Source organism: Canis lupus, unplaced genomic scaffold, assembly GCF_011100685.1.
Source record: "Canis lupus familiaris isolate Mischka breed German Shepherd unplaced genomic scaffold, alternate assembly UU_Cfam_GSD_1.0 chrUn_S544H706, whole genome shotgun sequence".
In the NCBI taxonomy this organism is placed as follows: domain Eukaryota; kingdom Metazoa; phylum Chordata; class Mammalia; order Carnivora; family Canidae; genus Canis; species Canis lupus.
In genome coordinates this window covers 14,649-28,646 of record NW_023331483.1, presented here as the reverse complement: position 1 = coordinate 28,646, position 13,998 = coordinate 14,649, and the positions used below count along the sequence as shown (strand labels likewise).

The window sequence follows — 13,998 nt, the reverse complement described above, 5'->3', positions numbered from 1 at the left end:
CTAAACTTGTAGAAATTTAGAAAATGGAAAGAATTTTAATTTTGTGGCCACAATCATAGAGTCCATGAGGGTTCGGGTAATAACAGGGGCCTTGGCAGATTCCTTAGGGCAGTACCTCGGGACCTGGACAGCGGGGCGCGGAGCAGCGGTGGGGCCACCCGGGAACCGGCCTGGCCGAGTCCCGCTGCAGCCCTGGGGCGACCCGGGGCCTCCCCGCCGCGCCCCGCCCCCCGCGGCCCCGCCCGGCCTCTGGTCCCTCCCGACCCCCTTGGCCCACGCCCCCCCCCCACCCCCCAGCATCCCGGGCCCCTGTCCGCCCCCCGCGGCCCCCACCGGCCTCAGGTCCCTCCCGACCCCCCAGGCTCCTTGCCCGCCCCCCCCCCCCCCCCCCCCCTCCCAGCATCCCCCCTCCCGCCCCCCCCCCCCCCCGCCTCAGGTCCCTCCCCCTCCCGACCCCCCAGGCTCCTTGGCCCACGCCCCCCCCCCCCCCCCAGCAGCTCCCGGGCCCCTGCCCGCCCCCCGCGGCCCCGCCCGGCCTCAGGTCCCTCCCGACCCCCCAGGCTCCTTGGCCCACGCCCCCCCCCCACCCCAGCATCCCGGGCCCCTGCCCGCCCCCGCGGCCCCGCCCGGCCTCAGGTCCCGCCCGACCCCCAGCCTCCCCCGCCGACCCCCGCCCCCGCGGACCACCCCGCCGGCCTCAGGTCGCGCCCCCCGCGGGCCGCCCTCAGCCCCCATCGCGCAGTGGGGCGCTGCTTACCGCAGGCCGAGTGCGGGTCAGAGCCCTGCCCCAGGGGGAGCCGCCGGTGGGTCCCGGTCCAGGCCGCGGCTTCCCCAACGGCCCCCGCCCGGGTCCCCCCCAGACTGATGCGCCTCTGCCCCCCGCGCCTCCTTCCGTTGAGGCCGTTGGAGCCCGGAGCGCGCGGCCGCGGGGGGCCTGGCCTGGGCGGGGCGGCGGGGCGGGAGCCCGGGGCGCGCTGCTTGGCCACTTTGGGCTCTAACCTCGCTCCTCCCCTGGGCTGTGGGGTTTTTGATTACAGGAAACTAGAGGACTGTAGGGAAGTGCCGCCTTGAGCGGGCTGAAGCGACTGCTGTCACTACTACATTCTCTTCTAGGTGTGACAGCGCCTTGGATCTAGAGACAAGCTTCTTGTTCGCCAGGAGCACCCCTGCAATGTGCATTTTCGGGTCATATCCGCATATAAATGCCTGTTTTTAATACTTCATGCACAGGTTCTTAGCAGAGAGTCATGTTTTAGTTCTAGGATTATGCTTATTTCTTTCTTTAGGGTTGCTTTTGTAATGAATCAGCACTTACATACACCTCTACTAGGCAATCATGGAGTTGGCACCCCAAAGAAAGGTAATTTTCGGTCATTTTTAAAAATGTAACAAACACAATTATATTTGCATTTTAGGCCTCGTTTAATGATGTGACCTCTAGAATGCTTATCACATCAGTTCATCGTGTTTTTTATTTTATTATTTACTCATGATAGACACAGAGAGAGAGAGAGAGAGAGAGAGAGAGGCAGAGACGCAGGCCAGAGGGAGAAGCATGCTCCCGCCAGGGAGCCGGTCGCGGGACCCTATCCGGGTCTCCAGGATCAGGCCCTGGGCTGAAGGTGGCGCTAAACCACTGAGCCCCCGGAGCTGCCCGGTTCATCAGGTTTTGCGTCTGTGGTGCTCCGTCCTTGAATAGGACATTTCATACCACTCTTCCACAAACATTTAATGTCCTTTGAATTCTGAAAATTCTGTTCTAAAAATATTTGCAACAATTTGAAGGACCTTTGAATTTGTGAAATTGTGAAATAAAGTTGAAACAGTAGAAAAGTTTATTCGGAGGGGATTGACCTCTGCACATGTGTTTGAGTTAAAATAATGATGTAAAAGTAAACTTTGTGTATTTCTTCCTGTACTTTAAACAGTATTTTCAGATTCTCAGTGTAGAATTAAACATTGCTGATACTAAAAAAGAAATACATCTTGTGTCTTCCCCCAAGTAATACTATGGTTGCCGAGTCGTGAGAAATAACACCACAGTGATTATGTCCTCAACTGCCAGGCTTTTTCTTTTTTTTTTCTCTGTCCTGCTACCGTGTCATAATTAGCTTCACCACATGGACTGAATTCTATTAGCTGAGCAGAGACAGAGCAATGTCAGCTCTCAGGTGAGTATGGCTACTTCCAAACTTTTTGAATCTGCAAAATGTACAACTCAGAGCTAGTGAAAATTCCTCTCTCTTTCTTTCAATGACAGAGGATATTTACCCCCGGATCCTCTGGGATGGTATCTGAAACTCTGTAGACACTCCTGGAAACTTTAGGATTTTAGTACTTTTTTAAGTTGTCAGTAATGATGCAGTTTGTTGTACAAGTCTGCAGCTTAGGACCTCCAAGGACCTCTTCCTTATTTACAAATGTTTCATTGCCTTTTTTAAAAATGTAAAATGCTCTTACCAATATTTTCTGTGTTTACAAGCAGTTTAGCTTGACTCTTCTATCGCAGGCCTAGTCTTTTCTTTAGCACGTTAGTTTGGGCGTGACTATTTGTCAAAGTACTGAGCGTTATGTATGCCTACTCCTTATATTTTGATGTCTGGTCTTCTCTTTGCAGCATTATATTTAATTTGAGCCAAACTCTATGTATTTAACATATCCTGAACGCATTATTCCTCAAATTCAACAAATTCTTTATCACTTAAATTCTAATTTGGAACTTGTCAAAGTTTTGTTTCATGAGTCTATAAGGAGTGGAAGCAAAACATTTGTAATGCTGTGTTTTTGTTGCTTTCACATGCATGATCTCAGTAATCACTTTGAGTTGTTATTAGCAGTGCAGCATTATTCCAGGTTTTTAGATCTAAGGACTGAGATTGAGGAATGTGTAGTAACTTACTCAGTGTTTTTTTTTTTAATAAAAACTTAGTGTTTTTAATTAATGAATATTAGAATTGTTATTTTTCTGACTCTAATCCCATTGGTCCTTTCTTGTACTAATTATCTCCCCTTGAGAATCTTACATATAGGTACTTCGTATATTTTGTTCCCCAAATAAATTTGAATGAAAACAGATCAGATGATTACTGAAAAGAAAATCCTTCCCCTCCTATGTAACTAGTATATGTTTTGAACTCAAATGTATCATTTTGCTTTTTATTTAGGAATTTTTTTAATGTATATATATTTTTTATTTATTTATGATACAGAGAGAGAGAGAGAGAGAGAGAGAGAGAGGCAGAGACACAGGCAGAGGGAGAAGCAGGCTCCATGCACCGGGAGCCCGACGTGGGACTCGATCCCAGGTCTCCAGGATCGCGCCCTGGGCCAAAGGCAGGCGCCAAACCGCTGCGCCACCCAGGGAACCCTTATTTAGGAATTTAAAAAGGTTAAATAAGTTTTCACATCATTTCGTACAATGAATCATTCATTACCTGATACATATTTTTATTCTCCAAGGACTTAAATACAGTAGACACCTCTTGTGTATTATGACAGGAGGGGGAAGAGCCCACATGTACTGTTTGGTTCCCATGACCTTTCTGTATCCTCCAGGGACACTTGCTGGTGTCCGCTCATTTCCTCCCTTGACACTTAGAGGGAGGCCACACTGAGGCAAGAGAAACATGGCATGTCTTTCTAACCCTTTGAGAGGTGCTAAGCTTTTTCTCTGGCATTAATCCGGTTTTGCTTCTACATCAGGAAAGGAACCTCAAGAGGGAAAATACACCATCTTCTGGGTCTTGACCCCCATGTAGTCCAGGCTGTGTGAGTTCCTCTCAACTGAGCATCTTCCATTGAATTGTTATTTCAAAGACCTCTGTGTTTCAGAAGCCTTCTAGTTTAGGACACCTGTTTCTGGGGGCGCTCCCTCTCTCCTGCACAAAAATACCAAGTCAGAAGGCCCAGAGCCCCGCAGCAGTGTCCTCTCCCAGTAGACCTGCTTAGCTGGGGAGAGTCACAGTCAAGTAGCAAAGCCAGCGCCAAAGGGCTCCCATTCCACTCTCCTTCCTACCTCGGAGAGGGAATTGAGACCTTTTCATGGTATCTGGAAACAAAGGAACTCTTTATCAGCAGGTTGAACCTTCCCTTTGGGCACAACTGTTCTTTAAATTAAGGTAAACATTGTTTTTTTTTTTTTTTTTTTTTTACCTATTTAAAACATTAATGCCTCGGCTCTAATTTTTGTCAGCTTGCTGTATTTTAATTTCTCCAGGACAAAATAATCGGTTTACTTTTTTAGATTTTCAATCTGATTCTCCCCCTTATGCATTGCATATTATAACAAATAGTAATAGAACTTAGCCAAATAGGCTGTGACAATTAATTTTTTTTATTGGAGTTCAAATTGCCAACATGTAGCATAACACCCAGTGCTCATCCCGCCAAGTGCCCCCCTCAGTGCCCATCACCCAATCACCCCAACCCCCACCCATCTCCCTTCCACTTGCCCCTGTTCATTTCCCAGACCTAGGTGTCTCATGTTTTGTGACAATTAAATTAATAATTCATTTTGGTTGCAAGTGTTTAGGGCCTTGTGCTTTGACTGATATATGCAAAAATGATAATTTATTACAAATAAATTCATATACTTGCACTATAGTTTGATGAACCAGTAAATTTTTGTCTGCATGACTGTCATTAGAAAGTTAGATCATTTCAAATATATATGTTTGACTTCATGAACACCTGAAATGACGGCTCGCGTAAGAACATGTTTTTGTTTTTTGTCCCTAAATTTGTATGAACTTACTTTAAGGTACTAAGTACACTCCTGTATTTCTGAAGTCTTGTACACTTAAATAATAAAGAACTAAATATAACCACATTCAATTCACATTCCAAAATAATAGACTCCAATTAATTTGCAAGTTCATTCTAAAGTCTTTCTTATTTTCAAGGAGTAATTCTGTTTGTAATATAGTAAGCCCAAAGTATCTTTATGACTGAGTTTGCTCATAGGAATTGAGCAAATGAGCCTCTGCACAATGACCACCGCTGAAACAGCCCTGCTAAGTTTTTCTCGCGTGGGAGTCAGGTGCATATTCTAATAGAAGGAGATGGCATTCCTGGTTCCCTGGGTGGAGGTCAGCTGGGCTCTGAGTGACTGTAAATAGCAGGAGGGGAAAAGGCTCACTGGAAATCCGAGTTTGTGGTGTCCAGGGGTCAGCAAAGTTATCTGCCCTGACAGCATCTCAGGGGAGCTTTAACGCCCCAACCACCTTTTCCACTAGAAGATTTTAAATTGGATCCACGTGTCAGAGAGTCTAAGACCTAATAATTTCAGAACATGGGAAATGTACCTGTTTCTTTCAAGTTGTTAATTAATGAATACCTCGATAAAAACCTTAGTATTTCCTTAGTGAAGAATTTGGGAGGCATCAACTCAGGTTGTTAAACTCAGAGAGTGTGTGGTGGTTGACATGGGGAGTCTTGAGGCCCCAGGGCGAGCCCAGGATTGGTCAGGGCTTTTGTTCAGGTGAATGGGTTTTCCCTAGGCCTGTTTCAGATCCCTGAGCTCTTTTCATGGATGCTGGCTCTATCTCCTTTTTACCAGACACTTGGGATTTGTGATTCGTCATCTTCCTTTTCATAGTATCTTTGATCTTAATGATAAGTAAAATCTTGCCCCCCCCCCCCCATTTTTATCCAATACCAGGTGTTACCTAGGCCCACTGCGCAATAGAAGTACTGGCAGCTCTGCTACCTGGTTCTGGTTTGCTGTAAACCATTAGGCCCAGACGACCAGACGTGATACCCTATAGGGTTTCAGGGTCTTGCTTGTCTCCTTTCCTTTCTCTCCTTTTTCAGAAATGCTTGTATTGCAATGTTAAAATTTTATGAAAGCATCATTGTTCCCTGCTTTTCGGTTTAGATGGAAACATAACTCTTTTTCTGAAAACATGAAAGTATCCCAAACCTAAACATTCCTAGAAAAAAGCATACCAATGTGCACATGCAGTTGTCTTTGCAAGTTTGCTAACAGTAATTTGGGTTGATTTGAAACTTCACTGACATTTATTTATTGAAAGATTTTGTTAATCAGAGGGAGAGAGTATACCAGGGAGGAGGGGCAGAGAGAGAGGGAGAGGGAGAAGCAGGCTCCCCGCTGAGCAGGGAGCTCAAAGTGGGGCTGGATCCCAGGACCCTGGGATCATGACCTGAGCTGAAGGGAGACACTTCACCGACTGAGCCACCCAGGCACCCCAAAACCTTAGGTTACCTTTAAATGAGAGGATAATACAGTTTATAAATATTCTGAATTACATTTATCTAAAGAGATTCAAAAATTTCCTATCAGAAGAGTATGAGCTTAACTCCTGGAATTGTCACTTGATTGTCCATTTGAAAGAACTGTGTTCCTTTGGCTAAGTTGTCATCATTACTTTCATTTTCTGTATTAAAAGATCATCATCAGGGTGTCTGGGGGGCTCACTGGATTAAGCCTCAGACTCTTGCTTTCTGCTCTTGATCTCAGGGTCTTGAGTTCAAGCCCCACATTGGGCTCCATGCTGGATGCTGGACATGGAGTCTACTTAAAAAAAAAAAAAAAAGGTTCGTCATCTTCCTCAGTGTTTATTCCTTATGAATGTCTGTAGGGTAAATACCGTTTTCTGTTCTACCACTGAAATGGGTACCTTATTCTCGTGGATGCATTGAGATATTTCCTCTTGTTGAGTGACCATCGTGTGATGTCTGTGGAGTGTTCTTGGTAAAACTTGTTGGTCACTTTATTCCTGCTGGCCTCAGGCTCACTGTCACCATGACTCGCCCACTGCTTATTGGTCTTCCCCTCTCATTTCTTCTCTTACCCCAATGCTTAGCAGTATTTTTTCCCTTTCTACCTTTTTTTTTTTTAATGATGGCCCATTTTAAGAAAAATAGTGCTTATAGGCTCTTTTTGTTGTAAAAAAAATATATTTATACCAGAAATAACTCTCGAGCCAAATGGAGGAAAACATATGCTTATGTTTACACCTCGGCTTGCTTATGTTAAGGAGTGAGAGGTTGTCCTATGTTTTTTTTTTTTTTATTATTTATGATAGGCACACAGTGAGAGAGAGAGAGAGAGAGGCAGAGACATAGGCAGAGGGAGAAGCAGGCTCCATGCACCGGGAGCCTGACGTGGGATTCAAACCCAGGTCTCCAGGATCGCGCCTTGGGCCAAAGGCAGGCGCTAAACCGCTGCGCCACCCAGGGATCCCAGGTTGGCCTATGTTATTGCCTCAGTGTTGCATGAGCTCAGGACTCTGTTTCTTCTGTCTTTTCCCATTTCTCCATCTGCAGACAGTATCCAGGGTAGAATAGAATTAATATCTTGTGATCATTTGCCACGGTTTAGTTGTGAACAAGTAGGACCGAACAGACATATAGCCCTGCTAAACGATCACTTCTATGTGGAAAAATAGAAGTCACATCAATTCATCTAAAACCAAGGTTATTTATTATTTCTAGAAAATTTCCTTTTATATGTTACTGATTTAAACTAACAACTTATTAAGGTGCCTATAGAGATAAGTATATATCTTCCACGAAAGCTATCTTGTCAGTGTCTAGGAAATAGTTCCCAATTAAGTGGGTAATTTCAGTGTTCTTTGGTTGCTTCCTGACAAGTGTTTTCTTGCTGAAATGGGTGTTTTCTAACTGCGACTTGATGAACGTTCCTGGTGGAAGTGAACAGAGGTGTCAGTGGTCCAGAAGGTCGGGTTCTCAGATCCTCATGTGTTGGCTGAAGTTTCCACCTTACTTTCTTGGCAAGGGATTTGGACCTCGTTAGAGTTCATTCTCGGGGCTCATCCGCAAGGGGATGGAAATCCCTCTCTCCGGGTCCCGCCTGCCTCTGGCTCCGCAGCCTCCCTGGAGCAGTGGCGGCCCTGCTCCTCCTGCGGCCCAGTGCTCAGGAGCTGCGAGGGGCTCCGGCCTCTGGGCCTCTGGGCCTCTGGGCCTCTGGGCTGCGGTTGCCCTGCAGGCCTGAGCGCACGTTCCTTGCCTTCCCTTCCTCGTGTGCTTCCGCTCCCCCTGGCCTTAGCACCGCGCAGGAGAGCCCCTTGCCCTCCCTGCCTTGCTTTTGTTCTCTTTTTGTTTTCTTTTTTTTAATAATAAATTTATTTTTTATTGCTTTTGTTTTCTAAGGCAGAATGGACTTCCCAGTGTTTGTGGTAATGACGTGCACTTAAGGATGTTTAAAGAAGTGGCCTTATAAAATGCATATTTGTATTATTAAGATAGTGCTCAGGTTGCCGCTCCAGAAAATAGGTCAGATCTTCCTGTGAGATCCAGGGGCCGGTTTCTCCCTGGTCTTTTTTTTTTTTTTTTTTTTTTTTTAATTTTTATTTATTTATGATAGGCACACAGTGAGAGAGAGAGAGAGAGGCAGAGACACAGGCAGAGGGAGAAGCAGGCTCCATGCACCGGTAGCCCGACGTGGGATTCGATCCTGCATCTCCAGAATCACGCCCTGGGCCAAAGGCAGGCACTAAACCGCTGCGCCACCCAGGGATCCCTCTCCCTGGTCTTAATTCCAGGAAAGGTTGTGCTTTTCTGAAACAAGTTGTCAGTTTGGTCTTAAGTACCAGCACATCCTCTATCTAAGTGAGTTTTCCTCTTTCTGTTTACTGCTGTGTGTTATTTTCTTTTTGAAAATAATCTTAATTTCCTTATGGCTATTTGTTAATTTTATCCATTCTAGAGAAAGCCTTTGTGCAGTACCGAGTATGCTAGAACTGTCATCCAAATAATGATATATTTTTCTAGACTGAAGAGATCTAGATGTATTATTGTGTTTCATATCTTTAATACTTGACTGGCTTTAAACAAATAAATAGCTGTTCATGCATGACTGATAGGGTTTTTAGTTTTTGTCACCCAGTGAAATAGGCTTGGGGATTAGCCATAGGTCATCATCAGTTTAAAGAGAGGAAAATGCACTTGTTTTAATATCTGTGTGATCGAGATACCAAGCTACATTTTCCTCTCTAGCAGAGATGTGTCACACGAGGTTGTAGCTGTGTTCAGTGTAGTGTGGATGGATGCAAAATGGAGGGAAACGTTCCAGTCTGAAGCATTGTCATCTTTTCTCCTAATGAGCCTAAAATTCTAACAAACAATGCACTTTTGGTTTTTTTGTATTGTTTTTTTTTTTTTTCAGCAGGTATATATATGCTTTCATTTTATTCATATGATAGTTTACCCAGTACAGCTCTAGGCTCCAACACCTTAAAAAATAACTCTCCTTTCCATACAAATATCACATCAAAATTCAGGTCCAGATTAATTTCACACACATTAACCTCCAACAGTTAAGCAACGATTTCCTCTGAGATACTTGCTACTCTCATTTCACAATGGATTTGGTTCATATAAATTGATGAAGACAACAGAAAAGAAAGAAAAGAAAAGAAATGAAATGAAAAGTGTTTTCTGGACTTAGGTGATTTTGCTTTGGTTGTTAGTAAAACCTAAATGCATTTGTTAAGTTTGTGGTGTCTTGGGAAGACCAGAGACAATCCAGTTACACATTCTTTTTTTATTTTTTTGTATCACTTTTATTGTTTTCAGTTGTTTGATACTGTTTATTACATGGTTCAGATATTTGACTGCTCTGGTTGAAAATGCCTAAATCTTCTGAAGCTTTTTGAGGACATTAATTCTCTTCTTACTTCTGCCTGTCTACCGCTGAGCCCAGCACAGTGTCTTCCATGTGGCGGTTTCAGATATCTGGTCGACTGATTTTTTTTTTTTTTTTTTTAATAAACTGACACCAAGAGGTTATAAGCTGTAACTTTATAATTTGTAGGACAAAAGCTCTGGACTTTGAAGGGAAGCCGTGATCACTGCTCGGTCCCTGCCCACCCCAAACTCTTAGGCCCCAGATGCAGCCACTCTGGACCCTTTGAGATGCTTGTCTGTTCTCCGCGTCCTTGTATCTGAAGAATGAGTATCTGCTGCAACTTCTTGGTTTCCAGGCTCGGGTGCTGTCCGCGTTCCTGCGTGGAAGGGACAGATTGGCGCCCCCTCGCATGCCTCCCCACGCACAAACTCACGCCTCCTCCCACCCGCGGTGCAGACACGGCTCTGCCGCAGAATCAGACCGATGGCCAGTGAGGGTGTTTCCTAACACGTAAGCACCAGGTGCAGCTCGGAAACCTAGGAGGCTCACTTGCCATTTCCAGGCTCGCACAAGTTTTCATTTCTGGAAATTATGGTTCGTGAGGCAGGATGAGGCCTAATCAACATGGTCCGCGTGTGACTCTGGCTTAACAGTCCGGGTGTCGGTGGCCAACAGACCCCTCGCAGTCTGGAAAGCCAGCCGTGTGAGTCAGGGAGAAACAGAACCAACTGGAGGTAAGTGTGTAAGTAGATCTACTTTAGGGAGTTGGCTCACACGATGGTGGAGACTTGGTGACTCCAAAATCTGCGGGGGGAAGGCCGGCAGCTGGAGGCCCAGGAAGAGCAGACTTCTCCCTTGCTCGGGGGAGTCAGCCTTTGTTCTAGGCAGGCCTTCACCTGATTGGACGAGGCCCACCCACATTATGGAGGGTGATTTGCTTTACTCAAAATTGCCTGATTTAAATTTTTTTAAATTTTTATTTATTTATGATAGTCACACAGAGAGAAAGAGAGAGAGGCAGAGACATAGGCAGAGGGAGAAGCAGGCTCCATGCACCGGGAGCCCGACTTGGGATTCGATCCCAGGTCTCCAGGATCGCGCCCTGGGCCAAAGGCAGGCACTAAACCGCTGCGCCACCCAGGGATCCCGCCTGATTTAAATGTTAATCTCATCCAAAGCCACCCTCAGAGGAACAGCCAGAAAAGTGTTTGACCGGCTCTCTGAGACCACACTCCAGGCGACCTGACACATCAGATTAACCATCACACCATCAGAAATTCATCCTTGAGTGGAAAAATCTCCTCTTCATACACTCAATACACAGCAGCTGTTGTGGCGAACACTGTCGGTCTCGCACGCATCTCTCCTGCTCCGCGGACAGACAAGCCCCTTTCCCAAGACAAGGTCTTGGGAAATTCTTCACCCCTCTCCTGCTTGCTCTCTGGCTGGTGGAACTCCTGTCTTTTTCTTTCTTTCTTGGTTTGCTTCCTCAGTTTTGGTGGTTTGCTGAGACGTATTTTGAAAATATTGTCTTTCCATCTGTGGCTTGTCTTTTTAATTCTTTATAAGAGCAGAAGTTGTACATTTTCATGAAGATTAATTTATCATTTTTTCGTGTTATGGATCATATTTATGTTGCATCAGAGAAAATCTTGTCCAACATAAATAAAAAGACATTTTCTTATATTTTCTTGTGGAAGTGTGATGTTTCATCAGGCTGTACATTTAGGAACGTGGTTAACTTTATGTTTGTATATGATGCAATTTATCAATTTCTTCTTTCTTTCTTCTTTCTATCTTTCTTTCTTCTTATCTTTCTTGCTTTTCTTTCTTTTCTTTTTTCTTTTCTTTCTTTCTTTTTCGTTCTTTTCTTTTCTTTCTTCTTTCTTTCTTCTTCTTTCTTCTTTCTGTCTCTATTTCTCTTCTTTTCTTTCTCTTCTCGTTTCCTTCTTTTCGTTCTTACCTATCTCTAGTCCTTATCTGGTATTATCTATCTCTAGCTGTTCACAGTCACCATCAGATTTGTGTCTGAAAAGACTTTTCTTTCTCTGCTCCCTTTTATTCTTTTTCCTGTCTTACTGAAGTGGCTGGAACCGCATAAGAATGTCACACAGAACAGTGAAAAGTGGAGGCCTTGTCCTGTCACTGATCTCAGAGGGAAAGTGTCTACTGCTCTTCTGTCAATGTGATGTTACCTATGGTGTTTTTGTACACGACTTTAATCAGTTTGAAAAAGTTCCCTTCTGTTTTTAATTTGCTGGGGATGGATGCTGCTTTTCTGCATTGAGATGACATGTGCGTTTTCCTTTCTGCCTATTAATATGGTGGATTATACTAGTTGTTAATTTAATTTGATTATTTAAAAAAGATTTTGTTTACTTAATTCATGAAAGACACACCACACAGAGGCAGAGGCATAGGCAGAGGGAGAAGCAGGCTTCCTGCAGGGACCCCCGATGCAGGACTCGATCCTGGGACCTGGGATCATGACCTGAGCTGAAGGCAGATGCTCAACCACTGAGCTACCCAGGTGTCCCAATAGTTTAATTTTAAACCAACCTTGCATTGAACCTCAGTTGGTTGTGATTTATCTTTTTAAAATATTGGTAGCTTCAATTTATTAACACTATGTTGAGATGTTTACACCCATGCTTGTGAAAATATTATATTTTATTTTATTTTATTTTATTTTGGGGGAATGTCTTTGGTTTTGGTAGCAGAGACTTCTGGCCACTTATGGGCAGGCCCTCGTCCACTTCTCTGCACAGTTTGTCTAGAATTGGTTTGATTTCTTTTTCTTTTTTTTTCTTGATTTATTTATTTATTTGAGTGAGTGAGAGAGAGCGAGAGCGAGTGCACGCATGAGTGGGGGGAGGGGCAGAGGCAGAAGGAGAAGCGGACTCCCCGCTGAGCAGGGAGCCCAACATGAGGGTTGAATCCAGGACCCTGAGATCATTGACCTGAGCTGACGGCAGTTGCATCAACCGACTGAGGTGACCCAGGTGCCCCATTTTATTTCTTAAATATTTGGTGGATTCCCCCAGTGGAGCTCCCTGGGCCTGGAATTTTATCTGTCCCTTGGTTTTTTACTACAAATTCAATTTGTTAACAGACATAAGGCTGTTTGTCTTCTTTTCTTGAGTGAGCTTCGGGTAGTTTGTCATCCAAGGACCTTGCCCACTTTGTCTTAGTTGTCAGAATTATTGGCATGCGTCTGTCCACAATAGTCCCTTATTATGCTCTTAATATCTATATCACCTGAAGGGCTGCCACTTCTCACTCCTGCTGTTCGTGACTTTTTGTTCTCTTGGTTTTCCTGGTCAATCTAGCCAAAGACTTATTCATTACATCAATTTTCTGAAGGAACCAGCTTTCTGTTTCATTGATTCTTGCTGTTGTTTTGCTTTTTTTTTTTTTCATGGATTTCCATTCTCATCCGTATGATTTTTTTTTCCTTCTCGTACTATGTTGATTTTATTCCCCCCCCCCCCCCCCCCAGTTTCCTAAGATGGAAGATGGAAGTTGGAATTGTTGGTTTTAAACAAACTTTTCTAGGGTAGGTGCTAAGTGATATGTGTTTCCCTCCAGATGCTGCTCCAGCGGCAGCCTGCACGTGTTGATACAGTGCATTTCATTGTCACTCAGTTCAAACCCTTTCTAATTTCTTCTTAAAGTTTCTTCTTTGTTCAATGTCTTATTGAAAACATTTTATTTATTACTAAACATTCACAGATTTTCAAGACATGTTTCTAGTATTGATTTACAACCTAATTTCATTTCGTGATTGGAGAACATATCTTTATGACTAAAATCCTTCACAATTGTTAAGATTTGTTTCATGGCCCGGACTATGGATTATCTTGACAAATATTCCATTTGCACTTGGAAAGAATGTATGTTTCTGCTGCTGCCAAGTATCATGTTCTTCTGGAATGTCCCTCAGGTCAGGTCCTCGGTGTTGTAACTGATGGGCTGTCTACATCCGCCATCAATTTACTGAGAGGGATGTTGAAATCCGTGACTCTACTGTTTCTACCTTCCTTGTCTTATCATGTTTGCTTCATGTATCCTGAAGCTCTGTTAGGTACATAAGCACTTAGGACTTTTGTCATGTCCTCTTGATGATCGGACATCTATTTCTTCAGGACATAGTTCTGTGTCTCCCCTCTAACAGTCTGGGTCTGAAATCAAACCTTGTCAGACATTAACCTGCGACTACTTGCTTTTGATTAGTATGGAATATCTTTTTGCATCCTTTACATTTAACTTATTTGTGTCTTTGCATTTCAAGTCACTTTCTCGGGGCGCCGGGGTGGCTCAGTAGGTTGGTTGTCTGCCTTTGGCTTGGGCCATGGTCTTGGAGTCCTGAGATAGAGTCCCGAGTCAGG

General features: G+C 44.4%; 1 long non-coding RNA gene across 3 annotated transcripts; it reads left to right on the top strand.

The window, feature by feature from the left end:
• Positions 1 to 1,222: 1,222 nt before the first annotated feature.
• LOC119869082 lies at positions 1,223 to 3,271 on the top strand. Of its 3 annotated transcripts, none has more exons than XR_005387426.1 (3): positions 1,223 to 1,360; positions 2,112 to 2,171; positions 3,218 to 3,271. It is a non-coding gene; the product is annotated as an uncharacterized LOC119869082 (long non-coding RNA). The 3 variants fall into 3 exon arrangements; XR_005387425.1 differs by having other exon boundaries at positions 3,214 to 3,267; XR_005387427.1 differs by having other exon boundaries at positions 3,210 to 3,234.
• Positions 3,272 to 13,998: the final 10,727 nt, after the last annotated feature.